Raw genomic sequence first — 22,949 nt, 5'->3', positions numbered from 1 at the left:
TTCCTTTCTTTAAGATAACGAGTGTTTTAAAACTTTCCTCAACAAGCACTAGGGAAAAGTCATGTGCTATTATCCTGGAAAACATAGGTGTTCAAACCCCACTTCAACTAACATTTTCCTTTCATTATGATGGAAGTGTTTAAAAACTGAATGGTGGGGGTGCCTGGGTGGCTTAGACAGTTAAGTGTCTGCCTTTGGCTCGGGTCATGATCCCAGGGTCCTGGGATCCAGCCCCATATAGGGCTCTCTGCTCAGTGGGGAGCCTGCTTCTCCCTCTCCCTTTCCCTCTGCCTGCCACTCCTCCTGCTTGTCCTCTCTTTCTCTCTGTCAAATAAATAAATAAAATCTTAAAAAAAAAAAATAAAAACTGAATAATGGAGGCACATGGAAACGACCATGTGCTTAACTCCTAGAAATGACAATCTGCTAAAACGGTCATGCAAGTTCCATCTTCCTTTCAGTCAGGTATAAATGTTTTCATACATACAAGCACCTGGGTAAAGCCAGGTGCTTATTTCCTTGACACTACAGTGTTCTTATATCGTCTTTCAACTAACATCTTCCTTTCATTAAGATGTAATTGTTACTAAATGCATAAATAGAAGCCTATGGAAAGGACTATGGGCTTATCTCTTAGAAACTACATGGTGCAGAATTCATCCTGTAACTAACATCTTCCTTTCATGAGATATCAGTGTTTGAAACTCATACATAGAAGCACTAGGGAAAAGCCATGTGGAAACCTCATTGTGCTTATACCGTCTTTCAACAAACATCTTCCTTTCATTAAGATGTAAGTGTTAATAAACGTATAAATAGAAGAATATGAAGAAAAAAAAGAATCAGGTGGTGCACTTGCTCTATCACACATTGCTGTCCCTCTTCTGGACCCCATGGTTTCTGATTCAGGAAGCCTGAGAATTGGCATTTTTAATAAGCTCCCAGGTGATGCTGATACTGTTGGTTGGGGACCCACTTTGGTCACCAATGCAGTTGCTCATTTTCTCTGACTAGTTGCCGTGGATTTGGAGCATCTTCTGGTTAATGACGCCATAATTTTTTAGAACTTCCCATAACTGTTGAGGCTCTTTGGAGAACATGCATTGTCTGCCTGTGTATGGATGGCCAGTCAGGTCCTGTATGGGATGGTGAAAGGTCAGATCATGCCCTTGAACTTTTTTTCCCAGCTTTCATGTACTGAGAATCTATAGTGTCTAGAGCATGGGCAAGATGCTCCAGTGGAAATAAACATGAATAAGACATTACCCTTGTCCAAAGCAACAGACTATTAACCTAAGAGAACAAAAATACCTTATTCACAGCCAGAAGCCTCTAAAATGGAATAAGGTCATCAGAAGTTTTGGTGGCACTCTGGGCAACTTGCCGTGGTATTATTCTCATGGGCTTGGAAGAAAGAGACTTGGAACCCTATTCTGGCAAGCCACAGCTTCCATGAGAGACAATATTTGTTTCTGAGAGTAAATAACAACAAGTCTGAGAGTTTCAGCAGTGAATATATTATGTGGAAAATTATATTGCTGAAAACTAAAACATAAAGTAATATAACTAATTTTAAAGAATCCTTCAAGAATTGGAGGGTGCTTGTAAAAATAAACGCAGGTTCCTGAATGTGGCCAAAACCAAACCTTGATGAATTCACAATAGTAGATGTATTAAGAAGCCTCATTTCGAAAGAATGACTGGGATAAACAAAGTATTCAAGGGATTGTAAAGAGAATATCAAAGTGACCAAAAGAAAGCAAAGGGAGCAGTCAATAAGAACAATAGTTGAAAATAATGAAATGGCGAATGAGACATAGTACAAAAAGCAGACAAAGCATAAACTCCCATTTAGATGTCAAAAAAAAAAAAATTGAGATAAACTCCTGGTAAGACTTTTTAAGGAAAAACAAGAGAAAGAAAACGAAAAATCAGACACTACTAGAGAAGAGGAAGGAGAGAGTGAGGGCAACAAGGGAATTCTAATGGAAGGTTAGATGTGACTCCAAGGCAACACGTTTACTGATAAAAGAAATGGATGATTTCCATCCATTTTCAAAATTGATCTTCAAAGAAATAAAACACCTCAACATACTAATAGAAACAATTGGAAATGAAATGTCTATCCACTATCAGGTGGCCAAAATCAGATAATTTTGTATTTAAGTTCTACATAAGGCAAGAATTAACACACAATTTCAGTATCAAGCCATGGTAACAGCTAGAAAGACCCTCAATCTGAAATCTGGTCAAAAGAGGTATAAAAGATATTTATTCAATGTTTTCACTTATGAATACAGGTGCAAGCATTCTGAATAAAATATCCAGTATTATATCAAATGAATAGTAGATGTGAACAAATAGAGTTTATTTTAGAAAGGCAAGAATGTCTTAGACTGAGAAGATCTTTCCGTGTAATCTGTTAAAGGATGAAAAACTGTGTGAGTGTAATCAACTGCCAAAAATAAAAGAAAAGGAAGAAACAAATACAAAAGAAACCTATAAATTTCAGTCAGTATTCCAAATATAAATTGTAAGAAAATAGGCATCGTGGGAAAATACTCTAAACATGTAAAGACAGATCAAATATAATTCCAAATGTGAATTGTTAAAGCCATCTCATTAATGTCAGAAATGAGACAAGGATGGAGATACTGCTGTTCTTAGTTGGTATTATCTTCCTAGGTCCTGCACATGCAATAGGACAAGAAACTAAAAAACCAATACTATGTGGGGAAAAAAGAAGCAAATCATCTGTATGTACATTTTATAGTATTGTGTGTTGGCAAAGTCAAAGAGGCTCTGATGGAAAACACATAAACAGTATCTTAAAGAATCTTGTGTGGCATGTTTAGAAATTAAGAATAGAGGGGTGCAGGCTTCAGGATGGAGCAGAAACCACCAGTAAGCAAATGGTTAGTTATTAAGATATGATATTAAGACACCTTGACCTTAACTTTTTTACATTATTACTTTTTAATCTCCTTTGGGACTGGAGAGGCCGGCCAAAATAATTCTGAAAACTGCTTGTGTTGTATTTGAGTTTTAAGTTCATGAGATTGGGAAGAGCGAAGAGATAGATGTTTTATGCCACTTAATGTTGATTCTGATTAAAATACAACAACAACAACAACAAAAAGAATAGAGGGGTGCCTGGGTAGCTCAGTCGTTAAGTGTCTGCCTTTGGCTCAGGTCATGGTCCCAGGGTCTTGGAACCGAGCCCCACATTGAACTCCCTGCTCGGCGGGAAGCCTGCTTCTCCTTCTCCCACTCCCCCTGCTTGTGTTCTCTCTCTCACTATGTCTCTGTCAAATAAATAAATAAATAAATAATCTTTAAAAAAATTAAGAACAGAAATAAAAAATCAATAGCAAAGTAATAGTACTCAGAAATGGAAAAGGGAAACTAATTCCACTGAAAGTCTTGACAAGCATAAAATAGCCAAGAATAAATTGAATGGTTTTTATTTCATTTGGCCTACCCTAGGAAAACAGTATAATTTTACCAAAGGGTAGTAAAACAGAAACTGAGAAAATTGGGATACATATCATGTTTCTAGATGAAAAGATTTAGTAACATGTAAATCTCGATCCACTCAAAATTATTTTTAACAAGTGAATCCAGTTCAGATCACAATTGTAGTAGGTAGTTGGAATACTTGTTGGGGAACTGGAAAAGTCTGTTTAAGTCCATACTAATATAATATAAAACCATAAGAAAAAAAAGAAAATTAAGAAAGAGGATAGGAAAAGAGATGTTAAAACTCACCATAAAGCCACTGAAACAGCATAAGATTAGAATCCAATACAGGAATAGATACAAACACATATATGTATTATATAACAAAAGAGGTATTTAAGCTTTGGTGGGGTGATTTTTAATAAATAGTACTGGCATCATTGGCTAACCACATGGAAGAAAGATGTAGAAGAATCTTAATACTATTCAAAAACAGGGGCACCTGAGTGGCTCAGTCGGTTAAGCGTCTGCCTTCGGCTCAGGTCATGATCCCAGGGTCCTTGGATCAAGCCCCGCAATGGGATCCTTGCTCAGCGGGAGACCTGCTTCTCCCTCTCCCACTCCTCCTGTTTGTGTTCCCTCTCTCACTGTCTCTCTCTCTCTGTCATATAAATAAATAAAATCTTTTAAAAAATACTATTCAAAAATATATTCCAGATGAAATGAAGATGAAATGTAAAAAGTAAAAATAAGCTTACACTGAAATGTAAAAAATAAAAATATTGAAATATTTGTATAACTTTGGAGTAGGAAAAAGCTTTTTAATTAAAAAAATCTCAGAATCATAGTGAAAAATGTATGTGATGACATGAGAATTAAAATTTTCTGATTGTAAAACTTCCATTGATAAAATAAACATAATTATATGTTGGGAAATAAATTTGTAGCATACACCTTAAGTGTTAGTATCCCTAATTTTTAAAAATCCTTACAGAATTTTAAGAAAGACATGAAAACCCAGTGTAAAAGTGGTCAAAGGATATGAACAGACAATTCAGAAGTAAACCCCAAATAGCTGATATACACGAAATCTATCAATTTCACTAGTCAGGGAAATGCAAATTAAATCTATAATAAGATGCTATTTTTCATCCATGAGTTTGGCATAAATTAAAAGGAGGGATAATATCCAGTGCTGGAAAAATAGTTCTTCTAGTCACTGTTAACAGAAATAAAATAACAGCAATCTTTTGGGAAAATAATCAGGCAGTGCCTACCAGATTTTGAAATACACATGTCCTTTGACTTGGTAATACCACTTTCAAGAATCAGTTCTACTGAGGAAATGGTTCAAGATGTAAAGATCCATGTACAAGGATGTTTGTTGAAGCACTGTTTGTAGTGGCAAAGAACCATGAGTGATGTGAACCAGTAGGATGGCTGACTAAATATCAGTGTGTTCACTGTATCGACTATGACACCATTAATTGAAAAGAATGTGTTAGTACTGCACTGATTGACCCGGAGGGATGCTGGGTTAAAGGCAAATCAGAACGTGATGGCAATAAGAGATAACAATACCCCTCTATGTGTTGGAATGAGCTAGAGCACTGATTACCTCAAAGGGTGAGAAAGGAGGGGAAGAGAAGGGGTCAGGGAGTAATTTCTTAAAGCAATATGGGATTGTTCCCCTTGTATAATCAGCATAGGTTACCTTTGTGATAAGATTGGAACCTTGCCTACATAAATTCTCCCGCATCCCACATTTCTAAAGGTTCTTAGTCCTTACCTCTAGGGAAGACTTTAAAACCTGTAGTTTAAATTAGCATACCAGTGGATTCAGATGCAGGGTGAACTCCCTGTTTTTCAAATGAGGGAACTGAAGGAAGGTCCTTAAGGAGACTGTGTAGCAGAAAGATTCCCAAGGTCAACTAGTAAGTTGGCAGCCAAGTTAGGAAGGACCCATCAAGTTAGAGGAAGGACCGGCCTGTTACTTCTGTTCTTCTGCAACTGCTCCCAAGTTGTGAGGAAGTTAGATTTTTTTGGTTCTTTTATTTGAAAAAAAGGGTTTTTTTTTTTTTTTTTAAACATTTCGTAATGGAAAATGTAAAAGCGACACAAAAGTAGAAAAGTATAACAAATCCCCATGGACTCATGACCCAGCTTCAATGATTATCAACATATGACCAACCTTGTTTCATCTGACCCCTCCAATGGATGATTTCATCCTTAAATACTTCAGTTTTTAACAGGATTTTGATCTTCTGTTGGATAATACCCCTAACATTTGTGGGACACGTATTCTAATAGTCTCTAAGAAAAGTTTCTGCATATAAATTTGAACTTTTATGACACCACAAAGTAAATGGAAGTTGGTCAGGGGAATAAAGAAAGAGGCCCAAACTCAAAATACAATTTGGGATCAAAAGTTAGAGTTGAGGCACCTGGGTGGTATAGTCGGTTGAATGTCCAACTCTTGGTTTCAGCTCAGGTCATGATCTCAGGGTCCACGGACTTAGTGCAGAGTCTGCTTGAGATTCTCTCTCCCTAATAGCCAAACTATGGAAAGAGCTGAGATATCCATTGACAGATGAATGCATAAAGAAGATGTGGTTCATATAGACAATGGAATATTACTCAGCCATCAGAAAGGATGAATACTTACCACTGACATTGACATGGATGGAACTGGAGGGTATTATGCTGAGCGAAAATAAGTCAATCAGAGAAAAGACGATTATCATATGGTTTCACTCGTACGTGGAATATAAGAAACAGCACAGAAGATCATAGGGGAAGGGAGGGAGAACTGAATGGGAAGTCATCAGAGAAGGAGACAGACCATAAGAGACTCTTAATTAGAGGAAACAAACTGAGGGTTGCTGGAGGGGTGGTGGGTGGGAGGAATAGGGTAATTGGATGATGGGCATTAAGGAGGGCACGTGATGTGATGAGCCCTGTTATATACAGCTAATGAATTATTGAACTCTACATCTGAAACTAATGATGTACAAATGTTGGCTAATTTAATTTGAATTAAGAAAAAGAAAGAAAAAAAAGATTTTTTTCTCCCTCTCCTTCTGCCCCTCCCCGTGCTCTCTCTCTCTCTAAAATAAATTAATAAAATCTTTAAGAAATAAAAAAATTAAAAATAAGTCATAATTTCATGACAATTGGATTAACTTTTAATACTGAAAAGAACATGGTATGCCATGGAATTTGGCTAGATGGATGTGTTTCAAAAATAAATTGTATTGTCTCACAATCTTACCAATTTTTGTCACATAGGTGTCCCATAGCATGTTTATATATTCAGTATTTTTATTTATTGACTCACTTGTTGAAAACTGGCCTTGTTCAAAGCAATGGAGTTGTGAAATCATGGGTTTGATGCCATAGTTCCATTGCTCCAATACACATCATAAATACAAAATTATCGAAATGAAAACAAATATGTGACCATGGGCCACCTGTAGTTATTTAGCACATTATGCTCTGAAGAAATTGGGCCATGGAATTTACTAAACTGGGTGTTAGTTCTCAAAGTCAGCCTGTCGGGAAGCCAGGAGACCAAAGGCACATCACTAGGGAAAGAGCCAAGAAAGAAATGGGGAGCGCCAGGCCCAGCCTGTCTCCCTGGTTTCCTCAAGCTGGGGTTGCTTCCTTACCGTCTGCATTCCAGGCCCAACCTGGTTTGCAAGGTTAGCTTGACCTGGATTAGATTATTATTATTTGGGGACCCAGCTTCTGTACCCACAATAAAGCCAGCTGGCCATGAAGCATCAGTTCACTGACTAGATGTCTGGGGAAGTTCAGAGGCTTTAGGGCAAAAACAGATGTAGGTTTGCGCTTAAACTTAATCATTTTCTCCTTGTGTGACCTCAGCCAGTACCAATGGTAATATTTACAGCATGTGCTATAGACTAAGTTTTTGATATATGGTATCTCATTTAAATTTTGTCATTCTATGAAGAAGTTACTCTTATTATCTTCCTTTTACAGAAGATGAAACTGAGGCTCAGAAAAATTTGTGTCTGTGGTCGCAGACCTAGTAAAATTGGCAGTCCTTCACACTTGAATTCGGGTCACACTAGGCAAAGCCAAAGACCATGCTTTAACACATGATCTCCTGCAGCCATGTGATTTAATCTCCCTCCCTCAGCATAGCTTTCTCCTCTCTAAACTGGAGATATTAAGGCTCACTTGACAAGGTTATCCTGAGGATATCATCCACTATCAGGGGAAGTGCCTCCACATAGTTGACATAAGTCATTATGACTGTCCATGTTTACTGAGAGGCGGATTTTGGGAGTGGACTTCTGCCTGGTGTTTGTTTCTAAGTCACTGTTCCCTTTAGATTGGCCTTGTCTCAGCCCCTGTCACTGATGCCTCCACCTCAGTCAGCACCGAATTTCCATCAGATCAGAGATGCCCTTCCAGTACTTTCCTTCTCCTCACATCCTTCCCTTGCCCTGATGAGTGTTATGCTGTGACAGGCAGGGTGGGGATGTGGTGCTCATCCAAGGTATGAAGCACCAAAGGAGTGTCTTTAAAGCACCTCAACTTCTCTTTGACCCTGCAAGCAGCCATGGTGAGTCTGAACTGGATTGGCTCCTCAGGCCCTTTGAAGCTGACAGTCCCACCCACCCTGGGCTGTGTACTTACCTGTTTCTGAGGCCGGATAATGAGCATCTGGCACTCAGGCCAGGAGTCCACCTGAACCTCCCAGTCGAAGGGGTTTCCATGGCTGATGTGATCAACAGAGCTGTACAGCTGGAGGAGTGGAAGGGATTAGGGGAGGTTGGGAAGGTTGCACTGGCTTTCTCAGACATGGGGGCCTGGATATGATAAGCAAGAGAGACACATAGGCCAGGAGAGGGTACTGGGATCAAGCCAATGACAGGAGAGATGTCTCTAGGACCGTGTCTCTAGGACCATGCTGAGTTACCAAGTGACGTTACCAGCAAGTTACTTGGAAAAATTCACAGACATCCTCATGATAATGAATAGCAAGGGTGCACTAACTGGGCATTTGCTAGGCTCTTAGTACTTACATCCTAGGGACTGTAGTGCTCATAACAACTTAAGACGAAGGTGCTAATTTTATTCCCATGTCACAGATGAAGAGAGCAAGGAGCAGGAAGGTGAAGGAACACACCCAAAGCCACACAACTAGAAAGTGGCGGACTTGGAACGCATATCCATTCAATCTGGCTCCAAAACCTATGCCCTTAGGCATCATCCTCCACTGCCTCCCCATGTGAATGAAAAAACCTGCAGAATGGGCCAAGTTGCCTCCCTCTGAGAGGCAGCAGCAGGTCTAGATGTGCCTCCTCCTCCATTCTGTTTGTAGCTCAAACCTCCCCAGAAAGGCAGGGGGGAAGGGCCAGAATCAGGAGCTTGCTACTTTCTTATCCTCAATGCTCCACTTCAACAGCCCGACCTCCTGCTACTCCCTCACTTTCAGGGACTCAGGGATGCTTCTGGCCAAGGATTTGTATGAGGTCAGCAGCTTCTGGGAATCATGCTGTGGAAGCACTTTGCGGGATGCTTCAGTCTCGGTTCAAGGAGAAACTCTGACAAGGTAAGTAAAGGGAAAGTGTTCCAGGTACCAAAGGGATTGAAAACTGCACTTCACATACTTCTTCACACACACTCACATACAACTTCACATACACTCACCACGTAATTTTCATGAGGCTGTGATCTTCCTCATTTTGAAGACACCAAAGCTCAGAGATACCGAGTAACGTCCTTAAGTTCATCCAGAAATGAGAGGCAGAGGCAGATTTTGAGACTATGTATGAATGACTCTGAAACACACGCTTTTCCCCCCAGAAAGGAATGAATATTAAAAGTGAACATTAAACATTCTGGGAGGTTCCCAAATGCCCACAACAGAACTCTCCAGCCCTCCCATAACCCCTTTCCTGTAGTTTGGTCACCAGACGTCTAACAAGCTCTCTTTTATTGGGAATAAAAAATGTCAGCCCTCCAAAGGGAGGAAAGGAAAGGAAAACTTAGAGCGGGATTAGCAACCATTTTCTGAAAGGTCCAGCTTGTCAATATTTTATGCCTACTGGCCATTTCCGTAGTTGCCTGTTTCATTACAATATTTGAAATACAAGGAAAAATGTTAACCCATATCATGAAGTTCAGTTGAAATGATACTCAAATTGTTGAAAAGGTGTCACGAATTTAACAATTCCTTGGAGAAGGCCATCAGCAGAACTGAGAGTGATTCAAAGATTAAGATGGGTTCAAATTTTACTTCTGCCTCCTACTTCATTGCCCAGCTGTTTAACCAATCAGAGTCTCAAAATGCTTTCTAATCAGTAAGCCAGAAATTAGAGTGCAGACCTTTCAGAGGTATGGTATTACAACAAGACCATGCATGTAAAATGCTTAGCGTTATGCCTGGCGCAAAGTAACTAACATATGTTAGGTGGTTGTATTGACTATATCATCAACACACCAGGTTATAGAGTTACCAATTATATTCAGTGATGTGGAGAATAATGAAAAAAAATGTGAGAAACTTATTAAGTTAATTAACATTAAGAGAAAGAGGCCTGGATCAGATAGGTAAAGCAGTCATTAGCCAATTAGCCAATACAGATGTTTAAAAATTTTTCATATCCACGGAGGTGAAATAGTACACATGTGTTAAAAGTTAAATATATCTTGTCTCCTCTGGGGCTAAAGCCTTGGCTAAAACTGTGCTCTATTCTGTGGCTTGATGAAGCAATCTCTAAACAAAGGCATCCTGTTGCAGGAACTGAGAATTCTTGTAGCTAGTGGAAAAAGTTACTTTCGTCTTCACCTCCAAGTGCTTTTTGCTCTTTGTTTCTTCCTCAATTTATCTAAAATTGAGGAAACCTTTCACTATTATTTTCTCCTTCTAACTTTCGGTTAAGGTTTTAGAGGTTTTAATTCCAGATTCATGGTACTTTATCAGCCTGCAAAAAGAACTTGTGGTTCCATTTGCCCCGAGAACACAGTGGCCTGTGCTGACACTGGAGGACACGGAGCTTCCTTCCCCACACCACTCTGTCAGCAGCCACCTCCTACTGTAAAATGCCTCACGTCCCCTTTCCTTCTGCCGCCCTCTACCCCAGCCTGAGTCCAGGGCCTCCTCTTCACATCAGATGTCCTCGCTATCTCCTCACACTGGCTCTGCCTCCAACATTTAGCCAAATACAAGTCTTCTTGAGCTTCACCATCAAATTTGTCTTTCTGAACATATCTCCAGAGGCAAGGGAAACAAAAGCGAAAATGAACTATTGGGACTTCATCAAGATAAAAAGCTTCTGCACAGGGAAGGAAACAATCAACACAACTAAAAAACATCCTACAGAATGGGAGAAGATATTTGCAAATGACATATATGATAAAGGGTTAGTATCCAAAATCTATAAAGAACTTATCAAACTCAACACCCCCAAAATAAATAATCCAGTTAAGAAATGGGCAGAAGACATGAATAGACATTCTTCCAAAGAAGACATCCAGATGGCCAACAGACCTATGACAAGATGCTCAATATCACTCAGCATCAGGTAAATACAAATCAAAACCGTGACGAAATATCACCTCACACCTGTCAGAATGGCTGATTAACAAGTCAGGAAATAATAGATGTTGGTGAGGATGTGGAGAAAGGGGAACCCTCTTACACTGCTTGGTGGGAATGCAAACTGGTACAGCCACTCTGGAAAACAGTATGAAGTTTCCTCAAAGAGTTAAAAATAGAACTGCCCTATGACCCAGCAATTGCACTACTAGGTATTTACCCAAAGGACACAAAAATACTGATTCGAAGGAGCACCTGCACTCCAATGTTATAACAGCATTATCAACAATAGCCAAACTAGGGAAAGAGCCCAAATATCCATCGACTGATGAATGAATAAAGAAGATGCGGTATATATATATTACTCAGCCATCAAAAGGAATGAAACCTTGCCATTTGCAACAATGTGGATGGAGCTAGAGTGTGTTAAGTGAAATAAGTTAGTCAGAGAAAGACAAAGCCATATGATTTCACTCTCATATATGGAATTTAAGAAAGAAAACAGATGAACATAGGGAAAGGGGAATAAAAAAGAGAGAGAGAGAGGGAAGCAAACCATAAGAGACTCTTAACTATAGAGAACAAACTGATGGAGGAAGTGTGGCGGGGCGATGGCCTAAATGGGTGATGGGAATTAAGGAGGGCACTTGTTAGGAGCAATGGGTGTTACATGTAAGTGGTGAATCACTAGACTCTACATCTGAAGCCAATTTTACCACATATGTTAACTAACTAGAATTTAAATAAAACATTAAAATGAAATAATTTTTTTTCTTTCTAAATAATAAAATTGCTGAAAAACCTGAATTGGCCATTCTCCAAACTCTCTGTTTTTATTGTGGTAAAATATACCCAAGATAAAGTTTACCTTTTTATTAAGGGTATAATTCAGTCACAGTAAGTACATTTACAATGCTGTGCAACCATCATGACTATCCATTTCCAGAACTTGTTCATCATCACAAACAGAAAGTCTGTGCCCATTAAGGAGTAATTACCATTCCCCCATTCCCCAGCCTCTGATAACTTCTTTCTATTTTCTGTCCCTATGAACTTGCCTACTCTAGATGACCTCATATAATTGGAAGAATACCATATTTGTCCTTCTGTGTCTGGCCTACCTCACTTAGCATAATTCTCTCAAAATTCACCCATGTTGTAGCATATATCAGTATTTCATTTCTTTTTAAGGTGGAAAAAGGTCCTGTTGTGTATACATACATACCACATTTTGTTTTTACATTCATCTCTTGATAGACACCTTTTGGTGATAGACATCTCTTGACTTCCATCTTTCGGTTATTAGAATTAGTGCTGCTAGGAATGTTAGTGTACAGGTATATATTTGAGTCTCTGCTTTCATTTCTTTTGGGTATATACCTAGGAGTAGAATTGCTGGATCATATGGTAATTCTATGTTAAAGTTTTTAAGGAATCACCATACTGTTTTGCACAGTGGCTATGCCATTTGAGGTTTCCTACCAGCAATGGCCAGGATTGCAGGCTTGCCCATTCTTCCCAGCATGTTCTTTCTGTATTTTAATTTCAGCCATCCCAACAGGTGGAAAGTGGGATCTCCTTGTGGTTTTGATTTGCAGTTCCCTAAAGACAGTGATGTTGAGCAGGTTCTCGCGTGCTTATTGGCCTTTTTATATCTTTTGGAGAAACATCTATTCCAATCTTTCGCCCATTTTTAAATTGTTGTTGTTGTTGCTGCTGTTATTGAAATCGGAAAAGTTCTTTATACTTTCCGGATAATAACCCCTCAGCTGATATATGATTTGAAAATATTTTCTCCCATTTTGGGGTTGTCTTTTTCACTCTCTTGATAGTGCCCTTTAAAGCACAAATGCTTTAAATTTTGATGAAGTCCAATTTGCCTAGTGTTTCTTTTGTTGCCCATGCTTTTGCTGTCAAATCTAAAAAAGCATCACCAAACAATGTCACACAGATTTCCTCCTATGTTTTCTTCTAAGAGATTTATAGTTTTAGGTCTTACATTTAAGTCTTTGATCCATTTTTTTAAGTTAAGTTTTTTGTATGAGTGGTCTTGGCACTGTTTTTGAAAATCAGTTGACAATGGGGCAACTGGGTGGTGTATTCAGTTAAGCATCCAACTTTTGGTTCCAGCTCAGGTCATGATCTCAGGGTTGTGGGATCGAGCCCTATGTCAGGTTCTGCTCTCAGTGTGGAGTCTGCTTGAGGTTCTCTCTCCCTCTGCCTCCGCCCCTCCCACTCGTGCTTTCTCTCTCTCTTTCAAATAGGTAAATAAACCTTGAAAAAAAAGAAAGAAAGAAAATCAATTGACCATATATATGAGGGTTTATTCTGGGCCCTCTATTCCATTCCTTTGGTCTGTATGTCTGTCCTGATGCCAGTATGACACTGTTTTGATTACTTTGTAACTTTGTGTTAAGTTCTGAAATCAGGAAGTATGAATCTACCTACTTTGTTCTTCTTTTTCAATACTGTTTTAGCTATTTGGGGCTCCTTGAGATTCCCATGAATATTACCATGGGTTTTTCTCTTTCTGCAAAAACACCATTGGGATTTTGATAGGAGTTACATTCTATCTATACATTGTTGTAGGTAGTATTGCAATCTCAACAAATTTCTCTTCCATTCCATGAACGGGGTGTCTTCCCATTTATTAAGATCTTCTTTAATTTCTTTCAGCAATGTTTTGTCGTTTTCATTGCACAAGTCTTTCACCTGCTTGGCTAACTTTGTTCCTATGTTATTCTTTTTGATGCTATTATTAGTGGAACTGAGCTCTGCCCCACACTCTTCTTGTGTCAAGACTGAATCTGAACTTATGATTTTATATTTTAGGCCATGACAATTAGACCCCAACTGACCTTCCTAGTTTCATTTCATACCATGCCCTCTACACACTTGGTTCACCAAGATGACTTTTCTTACTACACACCATATGTCTTTCAAACCCAGGAAACCAAAGAGCATGAAGGAGCAAGTGTCTTCCCACCCTTCTTAAGTGGTAAAATCCTATTCACCATTCCAGGTCACCATTCTCCTATTGTCAGAATTCAGGTCCCAAGGTGTGAACATTGCTAGATGACACGTGACTACACTGAAGCTCCCCCAGACTATACCCTGAGTTAGTGTAATTTGTTGAAAGAGCAGTTTACCTCAGATATCGAGATGTCAGGTGTTAAACTTTCAATGACAAAACCCAAAGTAAACAAGAAAAGTGAAAATAAAAAATGATTGATGGTTTCTAAATATATAGTTAATCAAAAAACATTTATAGATTTAAGCGTGTCCTAAAGATATAAAATAGCTTATAAAATAAACTAGTCATCTAAAGCACTAGTGTTTGTGATACAGAGAAAAAAGATGTGCATAGTTTCCTTAAGAATTTACAGTCCACTGAAGAACAAAAATGAATTCGAAAAAGGCAGTTAGTAAACATGACTCTCACACAGTAGTCACTGAGAAGACTATATATAAGAGCAGTTGTAATAACTATATAAGTAAAAAGCTAAATATATAATAACTTGTACCTGGTATCTATGCAAAACATGCATGCATGTGGACAAGGACTTGGAAGGAACAAATAAACATGAAAATTGTTTTGGGGTGATGGTAACATGGCTTTCAGAATTTCCTTTAAGAAAATTGGTATGATCTTATTTTTATACAAGGTGGAAAAAGCGTGTAAGATGCTGTAATTATATTTAAAAATCAGGATTATCAAAACAGAAAAAAGTCCTGTTTTCCTTTTCATCATTATAACTTTATCCAATTGAGTCTCTTCCCTGCTACAAAATTATCAAAATTCTCGACTAGATAACAGTTGACAATTCAGCAAACTGGAGCCACTCTCAAAAGGCAGCCACCTTCTTCACCTTGTAAATTCAGCATAATGAGTACAAGTGGAAACTCGGGAGTCCAAATGCCTGGGTCATATTCCATCTCCTCCAGTTACTAGCCACCACTGACTTCTTGAGTGTCAAGTTCCTCATACAACGTGGGGATTGTGGTACACATACATAACCCATAGCCCTACTATCTAGAGATAGCTACTGCTGACATTGTAATGTATATATCTCCAGTGCTATTTTCTACGATTGACACCTTAGTTATGAAGGTATACTTATCAAGATAGAGGAGAGATATACTTTATTTAACAGGTTTCAGATTTTTTTTTTTTTTTGGTAACCTTGTTTTGTGTCGTCATCAGCCTATCAATAACCAATATCGTGGTTGGAATAGCCCTTGTGGTTCCTATTATGACTGTAAAATGCCCTCACAGTAACCATCAGGGTACTTTGAAAAAAATAGAGTTTTATTACGCACAAGACCTCGGAATTACACCTTACACTGGGGGCTACACAGTGAGGTCAAGTGAGAGAGCACACAGGGGTCTAGGGTTCTGTTTTTATTGAGTTTAAGGGCTGGGGGCCTGAGATATCATGGGCTGACTCCTCATTGGTTAATTTATAATGTAAGAGCAGGAATTTACACAGGCAGAGAAAAGGCAAGTGACACAAATGGTTAGTAATCAAAATCAACCAAGATCTCTAAAACAAAGGAAATTTGGTGAGGGGAGGTGGCCTGGCTCTTTATCCAGTTGTGGGGTTGACCATGTGTTTATTCACAATAGCCTTCTTTCAAGTGGATGCCTCCTTGAAATGGATGCCTCAGCAATCAAAGCTTAGGTCAGGCAAAAAAAGAAAAAGAAAAAGAAAAACACAACTTTCAGGGCTTATAATACGTGCCTGAATATTTAGAGTATGGTATATGGACCTATATATTTGCCCAAATGTTAGGGTGGTTCTGTCCTCCAGTGGGAAACACAGAATTGTCCAAAGATAGATCTCTGCAATAGGGCAGAGGTATACCTAGGAAATATCTGTACTTGGGGGTCCAGATGTGCCTGGGCATCTTCCTAATCTTAGGGGAGGGGCAACGTGTTGGGCTTGGGACAGGATCCAGACAGGAGTCTGGAGAGAAACAAAACTCATACAGGTAACATTTTTCTAAGACTGATATGCTCCCCATATTGTTTTGCTGTCTGCTTTCTTCATTTAACAGTATTTTTACTTAATACTACTATTGAGAACAACATAACTCATTGAACCACTTCCCTATGGTAGGGCATTTAAATACGTTTCTGAGTTTTCACTTTTCCAAATATCTCTGTAATTAATCTTCCATGCTTTCAAATCATTGTAAATAGCCACAATTATTTCCTTAGATTACATTTCAAGAATTAAAATTGAGAATCACAGGTGGTTAATTGTTTTGGAACCATGTAAAAGCCAGACTTTATTAAGCCTCTGCCATGTGTTAATGACCTTCACATACAATATTTTCTTTAATATTCGCCATAGCTCAAGTTATTCTCATTTTAAAGATGCGGAAACCAAGGCTCAAAAAGTGATTTATTCAAGGTCATTCAACTAAGACAGTGGCAGGCACAAGATCTACACCATCATGTGTATTTCCAGTCCCAGTATTAGCTTCTATCTGCCTCAAGGCTGCCTGGGTTTCTTGAATGCAATGTCTCAGGATCCTGGCCAGAAGAAGAAATTCCTTGTGGGCTCCCTCCTGTTTGTAGGGCTGCCGAGCTCTGGAGTCTCTTTGGAGCTTAGCCCAGGCTCATGGGGTGCAGAGCGCTAAGGCTCTACACATACCCTTATACTTCCTTTCTTGGGAACATCTACTATCTCAGAGAGAGTAGTCACTTTGAAGGACTTCAAATCAACTTCTCTCTAGTATGTGAGTCAAAACAGAAAGTTTATCTTTCCATGACACTGCTTCAGGGTTCTCTGGGACCAGTGTGGTTCTGAAATCAGTCCCAACATACTCGGTATGACGAGCAAAAATGGGAAACTTTCTGAAACAGTCATGGTAGCCTGGCCTGTTGCAGGAACGTGGGCTCTCTCAATGGTGGCATTGGATTCTGGTTTCACAGATGCTGAATCCATGCTAATCAGCTCTAGCCTTTCCAGGCTGTGTTTAAAGGTGACTTCTCTCCCTCTCTGATTCTGGCCCCTCACAGCTGGCTAGTCCTGAACTTCTTTGCATTCATTAGCACTCTTCAGGTCCATCATGGAATGATGGTGGAACGGAGGATGAGGAGGACCATTTGGACATGGCCTTTCTTTCAAAAAGGGTTCCAAACTTGATCCCCTGATGTTATCTCCCAATAAGGTGATACATACATGGACTCCAACAGAATGGAAATAGAACTCATAAACTTTCACTGACAAGAGCCCACTCTGAATTAATGTTTTATAATTCCTGGGCTGATCTTGTGAGGACAGCAATTGCATGATATTAATGTATGGTATTTTTTGTTGTTTCTAAGCATACACTTATAAAATGTACACATTTTTAAGCTATGAAATAAAGCTACTATAATTTTTAACCATGTTTTTGTCTGTCCTTATTTGAATATCCCTAGTAACACAAAGAATGGCCATGAACTGACCATCCCTGAACTTTTGTGAGTCTCTGACTCTGTATGTTTGGGATCTCAGGACCAGTGACTAGGGGAGGCTGGTGTAGTTGCACCCTCTGCATTCCCTCACAATGTGTCAATGATCTCTGGGATGCTCCTTTCATAATGATGTCCTTCATTTACCCTTAGCAATGTCAGATTGGGAGCTACCTTGGGAAAAAAAGTGGCCATCTGGTGGTCTTTAGGGATTCTGAGGTTACTTACCCTTTGGAGGGACCTGAAGGTAAAAGGGTTACTCTGACCCTGACTTACCTTAAAACTAACTTCTTAAAATTACCTTGAGACAATGACTGAACACTTGCACACCTCTTCTAAGTGGCAGTGAATTCCTGGTTTTTGTTCTTCAGGAAATTCACTGAGAGACCCTCCTACTCTCAAACCTGGAGGCAGTTTTTATATTGAGTCTTTCTAGGTCCCCGGGATTCTTTGCTGGCTTCTGACATGACTGGAGGACACCTGGGCTGGGACTTTCCTGATATACCTACTCTGTCTCAGAATTCCTAATGAGGTTCACCTTAATGGTCCAAAAGGGCAGCCTGACTCGCAATTCCGGAACTTTGGTGAGTGAGTAGATTCTGTATGTCTGGACACTCAAGGAGGGCTTGTTCAGCCAGTCAGAGGGAATTGGAACGCTGGTGACTTTCAGTGTGGTTGTACTTTGTGGCAGAAGGAAGCTACTCTAGCTGGCCAGTGAGTGGCTGGAGGCAATGCTTAAAAGAGGCATGTCGATGCAGATTCCTTTAGGTTAAAAGATTGATGGCACCAATGTGAATAGATCCCAGAATGGAATGGGGGTCCTGGAGTTTGAGACAAGCAACGACCTGCTCCTGTGGAAAAACTAGAGACCTCAGGCTAGAATTCTGAGGCCTTCTTGGGGGAAGATAAAAGAACTTATGGACAGGACAAGTCACTCGGGGTTGTTTCGGGAGGTGATGAACTTTCAGTGGCACCTGAGAAGTAGGGAAATGGGATATGGTCTTGGATGGAACAGTGATTTGGGAAAATGTGGGTTTTGCAGGACATGCTTCCTTGGCTTGGGGTATCTAGAACGTTTTAGAGCACTGTAGCAATCTAAGTTTATCTCTTGGTGTCTAAGGAAGGGAAAAGCAAATACATTGTCAGCTATGCTACAAAGCCTCAGGGGATCTTCTCTGTTGCTCTTCAATCTTTTCTTCCCCGATTCTTTGATCACTTGCTCCTCAGTTTTCTACCCCAAACTCATCTTTTATTATTTGTCTAGTCCCTTCTGATGTGTAAGCTATTCATTCTCTAAATCCATGTTCTAGAACTGTGGATAAAAGGGACACCAAATGCCTTCTGCTTTTGTTCTCTGGGACCAACGAGTTGACCTCAGCCCCTGCCTGTCTTCTTGCTAAGACAGTAGAGTTGGAAAGGAGGTAAGTTAGAGATTGACTACTTTCAATATCCTTTTTCACTTGTAGAAACTGAGTCCCAGAAGGTGGACACATGATTGCACAGGCACTCTGAATCCCAGATCATCTTTTTTTTGTAGGATGCTTGCTCCTACTTTGTGATGCATTTTGCATGTGGTGGCTTCAAAAAACACCTTCAACATACTATCTTGAGGTTCTTCCCCCTTTAGTTTAATTAATCTGCACAATTATAAAGTTTGGAAAATTCCCCCCTTCCTGTAGCCTAGTCCTAGCTTAAATAACTTTGAAGAGTCTTCCTGTGTCCTGGTTGAAAAGTTGAGGAATGCATCCTTACATATATATTTTGTCCTCTCTAGCCCAAGGCATCCTGTTTTCTTTCCTGACAAGTGTAGTCACCATCTGTTACCATACAATGTTATCACAATATTCCCTATGTTATACTTTTCATCACTGTGACTTAGTTTGTTCCATAACAGGAAGTTTGTACCTCTTAATTTCTTTCACCTATTTTGCCCGCCCCCACCCACTGTCTCTCTGGCAAACAGGAATTTGTTCTTTATGTTGAAGAGTCTGTTTTGTCTTTGTTTTGTTTTTTAGATTCCACATATAAGGGAAATCAATAAGCATTTGTCTTTCTCTGACTTATTTCATTTAGCAAATAGCCTTCTACATCCACCCATGTCTTTCCAAATGGCAAGATTTCATTGCTTTTTATGGCTACATAAAACTCACTGTGTGTATACCACATTTTCTTTATACATTTGTCTATTGACGGATGCTTGGGTTGCTTCTATATCATGGCTATTGTAAATAATGCCGCAAAAAGCACAGGGGTGCATATCTTTTCAAATTAGTGTTTTTGTTTTCTTTGGATAAATACCCAGTAGTGGAATTACTGGATCATATGGTAATTCTAGTTTTAATTTTTTGAGGAACTTCCATACTGTTTTCCATAGAGACTGCATCAATACACATCCCACCAACAGTGAATAAGTGTTTCCCTCTCTCCACATCCTTGCCAACCCTTGTTATTTCTTGCCTTTTTGACACTAGCCATTCTGACTGGTGTGAGGGAAGATCTCATTTTGGTTTTCCTTTGCATGATGCTGATGATTAGTGATGTTGAATATCTTTCCTGTGTCTGTTGGCCTTTTTAACAATATTAATTCTTCCAGTCCACGAGCATGGAATATCTTTCTATTTGTTTGTATTGGCTTCAATTTGTTTCATCAGTGTTTTATTGTTTTCAGAAGACAGGTCTTTCACTTCCTTGGTTAAGTTTATTCCTAGGTATTTTATTCTTTTTGAAGTTTATCAACAATTTTGAGATATTATGATGCCCTGACATTTGCTAAGACTATGTTGAAATGTCATCAAACTATTAGGGAATATGGTGTGAAAACAAGGCTGTGAGGCATAGAAAAAGTGAGCATAATGGTGCTTTTTTTTACCTGCTGACTTCTTACCATTTTCACCAGCACACCGCTCCTGCCTTGTTCTACCCCAGGCTCACACCTGCAGATATTCACTCTTGGCTCTGCCTCTAGACCCAACCACCAGCATGCCATGTGCCCATGGGCAATCATCCCAGTGACTCACAACAGCAGAGCCCTTTGTGATTTGTATGTTTTTTCCTCCAGTCCTCCTCAGCTTGCTCAGCTGTAAAATAGTAGGATCGGTTTAGAACATTGAAGGATTCTAGCATTCAAGGACAGGAAGAAAGGAAGAAGTTGGTAATACCACTAAGTTCCTGGCTTGGATGGGAAGAAAGAGATAAGGTAAGTGAATATTGCTGACCACAGTGCCATCTTTAGCCTTTTTTTTTGAGACTTCTTACACCAACATTCACACTCATCAGCTTTTGCTTTCCCTGTGGGAATGCCCAGACTATTCCCACAAAGGCTTTATGATTCCCCCAAATTTTGTTCCAGGATGTTGCTCTGAGGTCATCTTTCTTATATGGAGGACCTGTCACCCATTATCTCAATTTCCCTTGCATCCAGTTCTACTCTTTGCACAGAATTCCAAGTGTCTTTATGTTGACTGACTCACTCTTCAGAAGATAACCTATTTATTTCTTAAATTTAATACAATTTAATATACAGGATTATAGTCTTTTATCTAAAAATCTTAATTTTCTTTACAATGAGGCTAAGTCCTATACTTTCTTATTTCTAGGCATGCTTACATTTTCACTTTATAAATGCTGTAGGCTCCATGCTTGGTACAATGTATATTGCTTCTGGTGATATGCAAAGCAATATGTTAGGTTGTCCTTTAGTCAATATACTAGTTCATTAAAGATAATCCAGAATAAAAATAGCTAATATTTATTGTGCACTAACAATGTGGCTGACACTGTAAAGTGCTTTTTGTATACTAAATCTCTTGATTCCTATAATTACCCTATGAGTCAGATATGGGTATCCTGCATTTTTTGAAATTTTGCATTATGCCATTTTGTTTTTATGAAAGACCTACATTAGTACCTGTTTTTGCTAACAGAAAGAAATATGAAGAGGATTTTAGCTTTTATGAAAAAAGGTGAAATGTGATAATAGTAATCAATATTTGTTTTGCAGCAAGCTGTTAGAGAGGCAGCCAGAGTGGGCCCTCCAACCTCCTTCCCTGGGAACCACAATGTGCATCTCAGCATCCAGCCACCAGAGCTTTGAACTGTGTCTCTGAGCATCTACTTTATCTCAATTTATTTTGTGCATCTGTTGGCAAGATGTGTCCTAAGGTATCAGAAAATCCTAAAAAAGGTTATTTCTTTGGTCTGGGAATCCTCAAAATTTTTTTCATATAAATTGATGATAATCACTTCTTTGCTTTATACCATTTCTGCTTATGAAACATAAGGAAATAGGGGCACAAAAAAGATTTAGCTCCATGCACAACATTACACATCCAATAAGTGGTCAAGCTAGGAGTCAAACCTGAGTATCTGGCTCTCAATTACATGCTCTTAATCCCCACAGTACATAGGAGAGTACAAAACAGAAAGCAGGATACAAATGCACTGTGGAATAGTAGATAGTTTTTGGGAGTACAGAGTATGTTTATCTGCTTACCACATTCTCTTTCTACAAATGATTTCCCAGCCACAAGTGTGTACAGTCCAGTAGTCATGGTACTTTGTAGCCCATTTCCCTGCTGCTCTGGTCACTGCTGCCTGGACAGAAGATGGATGCCTAATCCAAGTTAGGTCAAGGAGATCCTATATCTCAGGGCTTTGGAGCAGGGTTCAAGGCATGCCTGAGCTCCCCATTGCAGCAGTACTGGTCATGGGGGCCGCAGTATGAAGATTATTTTGGATTTCTCCTGACATGTTTCCAGGCTGACTTTCTATTGGATTGGCTATCCTTGGGTTCTGAATTTCCTTCCAAATTCAGAGATTCTTTCTACAATATTCCCCTTTTCTTTATGATGAGGGAACAAAAGGAAAGCCAAGGGCAAAACACAAGCAAATATCTCAAAACCCTTCCTTCCCCCCAGATGAGATAGGTCCTCAGGACTCCTGGCTGCCCAAGAACAAAGAAAAGGGAAAAACAAATGGTTAACTGATAGCGATCATGGTCAGGGAGGAAGTGAGTCTCCATTAGTTTGCAAATGTCTTAATGATTGACAAGAAAAAAGCAATCTCCAGATATCTATAGACTCAATTTCTTGGAACCCTAACATCACCCTCCCCTCTACGGGATAGAAAATCTTATATAATCAGTTACTCCTCACAACCCCAGTGCAGTTTTTTTTTGTTTGTTTGTTTTATTTTCTTTAAATTTTTTATTGTTATGTTAACCACCATACATTACATCATTAGTTTTGGATGTAGTGTTCCATGATTCATTGTTTGTGCATAACACCCAGTGCTCCACGCAGAACGTGCCCTCTTTAATACCCATCACCCGGCTAACCCATCCCCCCACACCCCTCCCCTCTAGAACCCTCAGTTTGTTTTTCAGAGTCCATTGTCTCTCATGGTTCGTCTCCCCCTCCGATTTACTCCCCTTCATTCTTCCCCTCCTGCTAT

At 39.3% G+C, this 22,949-nt stretch overlaps 1 long non-coding RNA gene across 1 annotated transcript in view; it reads right to left on the bottom strand.

The window, feature by feature from the left end:
• Window positions 1–22,949, bottom strand: part of LOC113915070 — a 153,213-nt gene that overhangs the window by 1,410 nt on the left and 128,854 nt on the right. The window contains exons 4-5 of the long non-coding RNA XR_003517583.2: window positions 9,142–9,213; window positions 8,125–8,232 (exon numbers count right to left, since the gene is read on the bottom strand). This is a non-coding gene — a long non-coding RNA (uncharacterized LOC113915070). The remainder of the gene's footprint in view (window positions 1–8,124; window positions 8,233–9,141; window positions 9,214–22,949) is intronic.

Source organism: Zalophus californianus, chromosome 11 (genome assembly GCF_009762305.2).
Source record: "Zalophus californianus isolate mZalCal1 chromosome 11, mZalCal1.pri.v2, whole genome shotgun sequence".
Lineage (NCBI taxonomy): Eukaryota > Metazoa > Chordata > Mammalia > Carnivora > Otariidae > Zalophus > Zalophus californianus.
This window is presented reverse-complemented; position numbering and strand designations above follow the sequence as displayed.